This window comes from Sciurus carolinensis, chromosome 3 (assembly GCF_902686445.1).
Source record: "Sciurus carolinensis chromosome 3, mSciCar1.2, whole genome shotgun sequence".
Taxonomy (NCBI): domain Eukaryota; kingdom Metazoa; phylum Chordata; class Mammalia; order Rodentia; family Sciuridae; genus Sciurus; species Sciurus carolinensis.
In genome coordinates, this window is record NC_062215.1 from 29728891 (window position 1) to 29740587 (window position 11697).

General features: G+C 37.2%; 1 non-coding gene across 1 annotated transcript; it reads left to right on the plus strand.

Moving 5' to 3' along the window:
* Positions 1–6240: 6240 nt before the first annotated feature.
* Positions 6241–6314, plus strand: Trnal-caa (transfer RNA leucine (anticodon CAA)). Its single transcript has one exon. It is a non-coding gene; the product is annotated as a tRNA-Leu (tRNA).
* Positions 6315–11697: the final 5383 nt, after the last annotated feature.

The following is an 11697-nucleotide window of genomic DNA, read 5'->3' on the forward strand; positions in this document are numbered from 1 at the left end:
AGGAATTGATTCATCCTATGATGGGAGTGGCAAGACCCACTATCTGCAAGGTAGCCATCAAGTTAGATACCCAGAAAAATTAATGAAGTCCCACCAAACAGAAAACTAATACCTTAGTTTCCAATGGAAGATTGGCATCCTTGAGACCTAGTTCTCTAAGATTTTCCTACTTTTATTTCCAAGATAACATTTGTGCTCAAATAACTTGAGGTTACTTTCCCCTACCCCGTGAATCAAGTTTAGGAACACAAGTCAATTTAAATGATTGACATCTGACTAAAATAAGGGTGTCCTCATTCTTTCATCATCATCTTAGAATTTGCTGCAATAAAGAAAAAAAAAATGGAGAGAAATGAGTGGGACCACATGATGGAAAGCTAGTTATATAGATTTAGATAAACTAGTAAATGCTATAATGAGAATTTTTCTCAATCCACCTACTGACCTAAGGGTGTTTATGTGTGTGTGTGTATTCAGTTTAACTAGGTGAAGATTATACCACACATTTCCAAAAGGTTGTTTTTGGTGAGTATATGTGTCCAGTGTTATGTCTGTTTTGACAACTGAGTCTACCTTCCTAAAGGGAAAAAAAAAGGCTTAAATGCTGAACAAATTATAGTTTTGAAAAATTATTTTATTCATTTTTAATAATATTTTAGTGTATTATAGTTATACAAAATACTGGGGTTCACTTTAACATATTTATGAAAACATATAACATTGTTTTCTTCATTCCAAATGCTAGTACTATTCTCTTCCATTTCTTCCTTCCTCCTTCCAATCCCTTTCCTCTATTTTATTGGTCTTCTATTTATTTATTTTTTACATTGGTGCATTACACTCCTATGTAAAATTGGAATGTATTGTGATATATGCATACATGTACATAGCACAATCTGGTCTACTTTACTACCTAGTCCTTCCCTTTGTTTCCCCTCCTACCTCATCCTTGGTCCCCTGATTCTATTCTGCCATTCTCCCGTTATTTTCATGAGATCTCCTTCTTTTATTTGTTTCTCTCTAGCTTTCCCATGAGAGAAAACATTTGATCCTTGATTTTCTGAGTCTAACTTGACATAATTTCATTCTTCTTTATGGTTGAGTAGAATTCCATTGTGTATGCCACATTTTCTTCATACAATCATCTATTGATGGGCACCTATGTTGGTTCTATAATTTGATTATTGTGGATTATGCTGGTATAAACATTTATATGCATGTATCCCTCTAGTATTCTGATTTTAGTTATGCTGGATAAATACCAAGGAGTGGGAAAGCTGGATCATATGGTGGTTCTATTTCTAGTCTTTTGAGATATCTCTGTTCTGCCTTCCAGTGTGGTTATAATAATTTTTGCTCCTAACAACAATGCACAAATGTACCTTTTCCCACATATCCTTGCCAGCAATTATTATTATTTGTATTTTTATTGAGTGCCATTCTGACTGGAGTAAGAGGAAATCTCAGTGTGGTGTTGACTTGCATTTCCAATTGCTAAGAATGTTGAACAATTTCTCATGTATTTGCTGGCCATTTGTGTTTCCTCTTTTAAGAAATACCTCTGTAGACTTTTCACCCATCTATTGAGTGGGTTATCAGGTTTTTTAGTCTTAAGTTTTTTGATTTTATTATATATTCTGGTTATTTTTACCCTGTTGGAAGAGGAGCTGGCAAAGATTTTCTCCCATTGACTAGGCTTTCTCTTTTCACTCTTAATTGCTTCCTCTGCTGTGCAGAAGCTTTCTAATTTAGTGCTATCCTACTTGGTGGTTTGGGGTTTCATTTCTTGAACTTTAGGAGTCTTAATAAGGAAGTCAGTGCCTACGCCAATGAATTTGGTAGGTCTTTCCACTTAGCAAGGTTCTCTTCAATTTCTTTCATCAGTGTTTCATACATTTCATTATAAAGGTCTTTCACCTCCTTATTTAGATTTATTCTGAAGTATTTTATTTTTTAGACTGTTGTGCATGGAATAGTTTTCTTGATTTCTTTCTCTGTGGATTCATTATTGGAGCATAAGAGAACTATTGATTTTCATGTGTCAATCTTGTATCCCGCAACTTCACTGAATTTGTCTTTCAGTTCTAGCAGTCATTTGGAGGAGTTTTTTCTTTTGTTGGGGGCGGGGTTCCTTAAGTAGAGAAGTATATCAAAACTGACAACAAAAAAGTAAATAATTTAACACACCAAATTACATGTGAAAGTTAAAAAATTATATGTAAAATTCTATAGACTGCTTTTACTCTGGAAACTTGTCACATCTGAAGAATATGTTCATCATTTTCAAGATGTAATGTAGGGTAGGGACAGAGGCTGGGACAGGGAGGATAGCTGAAGACAAAACCCAAGTCTAAACAAAGGGAGAACCTTTCCCATTTAGGGCCACTCTCTTGATGAGAAAGTGCCTTGGTGCCTAGCAGAGGACACTGTTCTCAGAAAATTGTAAATACAGTTATCTCTTGTGGAGATAACTCACTTTACTCAGGTGGTCCAAAAAACTTCACACCATGAACTTGATAAGGAGCTATCCAGATTGGTAATGTTTTGCTAAAACAAAAGCAAAACTCTTCCAGAAGAAGACACCCAAAACCAAGATTTCAAAGAATGCCCACAAGAACAGATAATTTTCCAAGGAAATTAAGTTCATCCTACTGAAAAAGAAATCATTAAGTATACAAGGAAACAAAGCACCATGCGTAAGAATAATCTATGCTGAAACATGTTTCCAAAGAATTAAGATGCTAGCTTTGTATTAAATTGTCTTGCTTTACATGTTCAAAGCAAATTGACAACCCTGGGACTGGGTTTGTAGCTCAGTGGTAGAGCACTTGCCTAGCACATGTGAATCACTGGATTCAATCCTCAGCACCACATAAAAATAAATCAGTCAAATAAAGGTAATGTAGGTACCTTTATTCAAATAAAGGTATCCATCTACAACTAAAAAAACCATTTTTTAAAAACAGTAAAAACCAGCTTGAAAAATCTGTAGGAAACAGCAAACTACAAATAATTAACAAGCTGATTTGAAAAGAAACTACATAGAATTTCCAGAATTTAAAAATGTAATTACTTGAAGAATGGATTTCCTGCTATGATGAAGTAGCTCATGATAGAATAATGCTCCAATTAAGAATGAGTGAAGGGCTGGGGATATAGCTCAGTTGGTAGAGTGCTTGCCTCTCAAGCATAAGGCCTTGGGTCTCAAGCATAAGGCCTTGGGTTCGATCCCCAGCACCGCAAAAAAAAAAAAAAAAAAGAATGAGTGAAAATCTTCAGATAAAATGAGAACATCTGTAAAGGCACTGGATAGCTGTTGAGGTCATCAGGATTAGAGGGCATAAGATCCCTGAGAATGAGAGACTACAGAGAAAAGAGGTGACCTGGGGCAGCTGCTTTTCTGCTGGATCCATTTGCTGATGTGGATGAGGAACAGGAAAGGGTTGGGGGTGGGAGAGTGGTTATTGGCAGGAAAACTAGGAGAGTGTTTTGGCAGTTTGACTGCACTGATGAGACAAAATGTGAGACTCGAGATGCCAAGATCCCCTCAAGCAAGGAGGAGGAACAGATCTGATCCTAATGTACAAGAGGATTTTCCATCAAGAAATCTATAAAATCCTGAAGCTCCCCAAGATAGGAAATTAAGAAGTTGACCTAGTTTGGGTTTTCCATAGAAGCAGACTCTGAGACTAGGTTTTAGGTATGGAAATAGTTGACTCGGGAGGCGATCTCAGGAAGGACTGGCAGAGAAAGAGAGAATAAAATAAGAAGGATGGAAGTTAGAAAGCAATTAAAAAAATAAGACATTTTGGAAGAAACTATTGCTGGCAACTGGAGCTTCATCCAACCAATGAAACCTGGGATGTGGTATTAAATACACACCTTAGAGTTACCCCACCCAAGGTGTGAGGGAATTGGAATGTTCATGCACCAATTCCTGCCAGTTATTGGGCAGAGGAGATTAATTCCATTCCTCTCTAGAGTGCCATGTGAATCCACAAAGCAGAACCTGATGACCAGAATAAAACCCTCAGGAGAAGTCATTGAAAGGCTGGCATTTGGGGGCTGGATGAGTGTGCACTCTCATGGTAGCACTGGTACAACTTGACCACGGCACCACAGCTTCTGCTCCAGACAATACCTGGCACTACTCAGGTCCACACCTGCCCCCGGTGAGGCTGTTTCTGTCCTGTGACTTATTCTTTTAGGTGATGGCTGGTTACAGTTTCTAAAAGTGAAGGGGTGCCTAGGATGAACCATGGTGATTCCTAAGGCAGTATTGCTATTTTTACTCCTGATGGGTCTGAATCTCTGCTTCTGTGAACTTGTCAGGCTATGTTTACCTCAACTTCCTGTGTCTGGTTGTCAGCAGACATTGAAGCATCATAGGGCAGCCACATAAATTTAAGTTCCAATCATACTTCACCTCACTGCTACTATAAGGCATCAAGCCTCTCTTCCCCTAATCAGGTCAATTATTCTTACTAATTAGTAACTCCAAAGTTCTACTGTTAATACACTGGACGAAACAGCTCCAATGACCAGGGAAGAGGTGTAGTGTAGTGGTAGGTCTACAGAAATCCTTATTGAGTCTCTGGCAGAATGTCTCTCCAGGGACGATGGCCCCTATTCCAGTGAGCCTATAGTAGTGAGAAGAGAAAGGAAGCACACATTGTTCAAGAGAGCAAACTGACATGAGAGAGAGTCCACTCCTTCATCATCATTCTCTTCAAGGAAAGAAAGAGTTGAATTCAATTTCTTGAATGCACCTTGAGTCGGTGCCCACTTGAGCCTTAGAAGGTGGTTGAAGCAATGCTGTGCTAATTCTGGGCCAAGCCATCAAGAAAATTGGCAGGTCTGGCTGCTTCTTCCCTGGAATATTTGCTCCCCTTCCAAACTCAGCTGCCATGCTGTAAGAAGCCCGCACTGATGGATGTCATGTGTGGCACTTCAGTCCCTAGTCCAAAAAGCCAGCACCAACTGCCAACCACATAAATGAGTTATCTCAAATTTTTAACCCTTTATATGCCCAGAGTCCTGCAGTTTGATTTGCACATGAAGCAGCAGAATCACCCAGATAATTGCAGCGGATCTTTGGTTTCAATGATATACAGGTTGAGTATTCTTTATCTGAAATGCTTGGGACCAAAAAATATTTCTGATTTCTGACTTTTCAGATTTTGGAATATTTGCATATATATGAGATATTGGGGGAGATAGGAAGGACACAGTCTAAATATCAAACTCATTTATGTTTCATATATATATACCATACATATAGCTTGAAGGTAATTTTACACAATAGAGTTAGCATACTTATGTTTTGATTGTGACGAATGAGGTCAGGTATAAAATTCTCCATTTGTAATGTTATGTTGGCACTCAAACCGTTTGGATGTTGGAGCATTTAGGACTTCAGATTTGGGGATTAGGGATGCTCAACCTGTATATTAAAATATTGTTAAGCCACTAAATTTCAGGGTTGTTACACAGTATAGAATTTTTTTAAAAAAATGAGTCTAGACCTAGTAAGGGACATATTACTCAAAAGGATTATTGTGAGGAGGGAGGGACTATTGGAATAGAGAGCACGCTGAGCATAAGATCTTCAAGCATCTCAAGGATTAGGCAAATGGATTTTTCTTTTGCAGAAAGGAATAAATAAAGCCAGAAAGAACTAGATGTAGGGAAGTGGGGGAAAAAGTGTTACAGCTGGACAGACGACTGGAGAATATTTCACCCTGTGTCCAACCTATTTTCCAGTAGATCTTAAAAGGGACTGTAGGCCAGCACAGGATAAAGGGAAACCAAAGTTCAAGGACCTAGGGAAAGAAGATACTCATATTCAAGACTGGCTAACAAGCCTTGTGTCCCTACTGGTCAGTGGGACAGCAGTTCAGTTAGTCATTTAGGAAGCAAGAATGTGAATGTGGATGACCTATGTCTGGTCTTTAAGTCAAAGGTAAAAATCATGGGGTGAGGGAAGCATCCAGGAGCCTTCTAGAGGTCATGCAGGGAAGGGTTCTTTATAAAAGAGTAGGGAGACTTCTTTAACTGTTATTCTCCAGGAGCACAGGACTAGGTAAAAATCAAAATTGTCTGTAGCAATACGAATGAAAGCAACCACAACCAAGAATTCTGTGTCCAATAAAATGTCCTTCAAAAATGAGAATAAAATACAGACAGTTTAAGGAAAAATAGTTTATTGCAGTAGCACTATAGTATAAGAAATGATGGGCTGGGGATGTAGCTCAGTTGGTAGAGTGCTTGCCTCAAAAGCAATAAGGCCCTGGGTTCAATCCCCAGCACTGCCAAAAAAAAAAGAAGAAGAAAAAGAAATGATAAGAGAGTCATTAGGCTGAGTACAAACCATACCAAATGGAAATTCTGACCTCCAGGAAGGAACGAAGGACTTAGTGAATAATATTTAATAATGAAAGTATTATGTTAAGTAGGTGAAGCCTGTGGCAATGGGGTTGTCTAGACTGAAGTTAATTTGCTTGATTGCAGTAACAATTCCACACTGTACACACATACCAAAACATAACCTTGTACACTGTCAATATGAACAATTTATTTTTGCTTATTAGCCTCAAAGTTGTGGGAACTAAAAATTCTGGAGTGATAGAAATGCTGTAATATCTGTTTTGCTTGCTGGTTATATAAACATGAAGTATTTCTCAAGATGTACTGAATTATACAAATATTGGACCATTTGTTAAAAGATTTTATCTTAATTTTAAAAAATTAAAAATAAAATTAAACTACTTCTGCAAAATTCAAAACATGGAAGAAAGGAAAAAATTATTGAACTCTAGAGAGTACTTTCATGACCTCAGATAAGGAAAGAAAGAATTTATGAATCAAGACACACACATACACAAACATACCAGTAATGATAAAGGGAGAGAGGATAAATTTGTTTTTCTTAATAAGGAACTTCCCGTCAAGGCCAGGCATGATGTCACACACCTGTAATCCTGGCAACTCAGGAGGCTGAGGCAGGAGGATTCTAATTATGAGACCAGCCTCAGCAACTTAGCAAGGTCATAAGTGATTTAGCAAGACTATGCCTCAAAATAAAAAAAATAAAAATGGCTGGAGATGTGGCTCAGTGGCTCAAGGGTTAAGCACTCCTGGGTTCCATCCCCAGTGTGTCCCCACCCCCCACAGAAAAACTTCCAATGAGGATACCGTAAGGATGACAAGTCACAGAATATTGTTTATACAAAGAACTATTAATATGCCAATATTAAGAAAATAGCAACTATCTTTCACATTAAAATGAAATTTGGAAATCACTTTGGTTATTCAATACAACTAAGGCAAAAAAAAAAAAAAAACCCAGAGAGATATAAAGAGACTTGCCCAAAAATAAAGTGACAAAAACTAGCCTGGAATCCCACTTAGAACAACAAAATCAATCATGCTGTGACGTTAACCATGAGAAAGTCTTCAGTCAGCTGAAAATTCTTGCTTACACTAATGATTGTTTCTTTGCATTTAGAAATGGAACATTTGGTATCCTTTGCCTTGGTTGGTTGACCAGGACATAGATTATTTGATGTCGTACGTTAATCCACCCAAACAAATGCTATACATTTCAGTTTCCTAGGTAACCACATAACTTTCACAGAATGTGATTAGAAGAGAGAACGGTACTGCCCAGCCATGTCAACTCAAATAGCAAATCTTAATATAATCCATTACCTTCAGAAGTATATGATTTTTTTTAAATTTGAGGGTTTCCCCCCCCCAACTCATTGTTTCTTAAATATGGTCTGTAGATCCATTGGCATCAGCACCAACTGGAACATGAAACAGTAACCCAGGCATAATCTAACGGATTCTTTAGGGATGAAATTCAGAAATCTCCATTTTACACAATTGGATCTTTCTTTACAGACTGCATTTTGATTCATTGTACACAAATGGGGTACATCATTTTGTTTCTATGGTTGTGCGTGATGTAGATACACACCATTCGTGTAATCATACATATACATAGGGTAATGATGTCTGTCTCATTCCACCATTTTTCATTACCCTCCCCTCATTTCCCTCTATGTAATCTAAAGTTCCTCCATTCTTCCCTCAGTCCACAACCCTTCACCCCCATTTTGTATCATCATCCATTTACCAGGGAAAACATTCAGTCTTTGGGTTTTTGGGATTGACTTATTTCACTTAGTGTGATATTCTCCAATTCTATCCATGTATCTGCAAATGCTATAATTTTATTCTTCTTTATGGCTGAATAAAATTCCATTGTGTATATATACCACAGTTTCTTTATCCATTCATCTGTTGAAGGGCATCTAGGTTGGTTCCACAATTGTGGTGATTTGAACTGCTATAAACATTGATGTGGCTGCATTACTGTAGTAGCCCATTATAAGTCCTTTGGGTACACAATTGAACTTTTATGCCCAGTAACACTGAGGAAATTCTATTTAACTTAATTTTCTAGGAAGTTGTGATTTATCTTCTCAATCTCATATTAAGTGATTGCTTCCTTGAAAGGTTATATTTAATGTATTATATTCTAGAACTTAAACAACAAACAAGATTTGACCTTACAGGATTTTACAACTGAATTCCTGGTTTTCCCAGGGCTCTAGCTACTCTGAATTACACATTGTTACAATTGCAGGAACATTAAAAACTAGTCAATCCAGGCTCACGATCTGATCCATGAGAAAACTAAAGCCCAGAAAGGATTTGGAATATTAGCAAATATACCAAAATCTAAACAAAGACTTATTTACATGGTCATACAAAAAGTTAGTGTCTGTTCCCACACCAGAATTCAACTGTCCGGGCCTAAGGCAGTGATTTTCTTTCTAATGAATAAGTGTGTTCAAGATCTAGAAGATAATTAATGGCGAAATTTGAGTTTTTGTGGGGGTTGTTCCAGAAAGACTATGATTTGATTTTAAAAGTACTTAAATTTTAGTCACTGATTCTGCTACTTGATCCTTTCAGCCCAAAACTATATAATCTTCCAATTGCCAATATAATAAAATGTATTTTACTGTTTTATTCATATATCGATTTAGTTTTACTTTTAAATGTGATGTCAACTTATAGAAAAACTATAAAAGGATAGCAAGATGGAAAAATAGATGAGACTTTTGTGGTTTATATCTTTTGCCATGGCCACGAAAGAGATCTGGAGTCTGCCCGGATAATCTCCAGGCTTCCAACTTAAGTCAAGATACCCTGCAAATAGAGAGGAGAGAAAGCATGGGATATGTTAAGGGTGGATTTAGATTTTATAATTTCTCCAAGAGAGATTTTCAAAAACTACAGTGTAACATCTTCTTGACAAAACTCTAATCACAAATTTGTACCTACCACTCGGATACAAGTAGTAAGGTGGAATGAGGTCCCCAAATCACACAGTGACAACCTATGCACGAGGGAACACACATCATTCCCGATGCCTCATGAGGACTGGGGCTGTCTGGAAAAATCCCCTTCTTCCCCAAGCTGCACAACTGTACTATGTCAAGGAGATGTGCTGAGGCTCCTGCCCAACATCGAATTTTTAAATTGCCATAGGTACTGAAAAATAAATCACCTTCTCCCAGTGACTGAGTCAAGCTAAAAATCCAATTATAACCTCACTAGCTGACATCGTAAATCTCTACCAATTTCCAGCAACTAAGAGATAAACTTAAAAGCACTCACTCTACTGAGCTAATGACCTTCTCCTGAATTTAACCCCGCACTTCCTCTCAAAGCTCTGACATGGGTTAGGATGTCAAGTGGACAGTGCTGGATTCAAATTCTGACCCTGACTCTTTCTTACCAGATGTGATACATGGGCCAACTATTTAGGCTCCTTGGGCCTTACATTCCACTTCTCTAAGACAGATGTTTACCTCTCTGTAAAGGTTATTTTTAGAATTAAAGGAGAAAATAAATGGACAGTGTTTAACATAATCTTTGGCTCCCCACAAGTAGATAATAAAAGTAGTTTCTATTGTTCGCCTCTCTTAAGAAAGTTTTCTCGTTTGTCAAATCCAGGGAATTGAGCTGAGCAATCTCTAAAGTCCTTCCATGTCTGACATTTTAAAAGTTTAACTTTTGTTTACAGTTCCTTTTATTCAGAATTCAGAGCTCACTTTTATTTTTAACAACAAAAAGATAGATTTATACGATTGAAATATGAAACTGATTCCTGATTGAATGAGATTTCTAAGAACGCTTAGGGGACACAGACTGGAGAAGATATTATATTTTGATTTGAATACTATAAATTCAATAAGATGGGCATGCCAAAAAAAAAAGTGAAATATGGCCTTTAACTCACTGGAGTTTTAAAATTGCTTTTTCTAAATTGGAAGAATGAATATCAATAGGCATTGACTTTAACTTGAAAGCTCACAAAAATTAAAAGCTGGGGAAGCAATGCCATGTTTTATATTCTGCAGCATCAGGCCTCCCCAGAAAACAGGGCAGATGGTTGAAGGGAAGTATTTCAGCTGGACTCACCAGCTCACCGTATGTTGATTCTACGAAAGAAAAAAAAAATTACTTACTTACCTCCTTGTTTAGATATATGCCTGTCCTTGAAAACATATGAATAGTTTTCTTTCCTTTTCCTTTTTTTCTTTTTATTTTCTTGTGTTTGTTTTTGACCACACTGGGGATCTGACCTGAGAGCACTCTACCACTGAACCGCATTCCCCTCCCCACTTAACTTTTTTTTTTGGGAGACAGAATTTCACTAAGTTGCCTGGGTTGGACCTGAACTTGTGATTCTGCTGCCTCGGTTTCCCTGAGTAGCTGGGATTAGAGACCAGTGTCACAGAGCCTGGGCTTTGTATGTTTTACTCTTAAAAGAATAAAGAAAGAAAAATAATAATTTAGAAATACCTACAGCCTTTTTGTTAAGTCACGGTACACTCCATTATGATGGCAAGGACGATATACCTCTTCAAATCTATCTCCACGGAGCATAATTTCCTGTAAAAACACTTTCACATGGGTCCTTAAAGATCTGAGTTTTCTCTTTTTGGATCACTGGTATTGTTCTTATTTGGACCTAATTAACACTAAGGGACAGATGAAATAGCACATAGAATACTTCTTACTCTTTAGATTTCAAAAGATAATTTCAGACACATTCATTTAAATATCTTGTGTGCTGTTTGAAAAAAAAAAAAAAAGAAAAAAAAGTAGTTATACTTTTGGAAAATGGCAACCAGAAGAAATATTTTTATTCCTTCACTGGATATTTGATTATCTTCCTTTAGAAAGATGCTGTACATTATATTATCTGTTGTTTCATCTTGTGGCAAAAGTTTTAAGAATGTGATTTTTTACAAAGCACTTAAAAATAATCTTTTAGATTCCTAGGTACATACTGAAGGTGTTCAGAACAGATAACACTGTAACCTCCTTACCACATTAAAGTGTGTCTTTAAGAAACAAATCTAGAGAAACAGCAACAAGATGGCAGCCTGATATGCTGATGCTCATTCATAATAGGGGTGTGGGGCACCAGGGAAGAATAGAGTTACTTTAGATAAGGTAGAGGGCAGTGAAGGGAGGGGAAGGGCTACGGGTATGGGTAGGAAGAATAGTAGAGTGAAACAGACATCATTACCTCTCGTACATGTATGACTGTATGACCAAAGTGATCCTACAACATGTACAATCAGAAAAAATGAGAAATTATTCTTCATT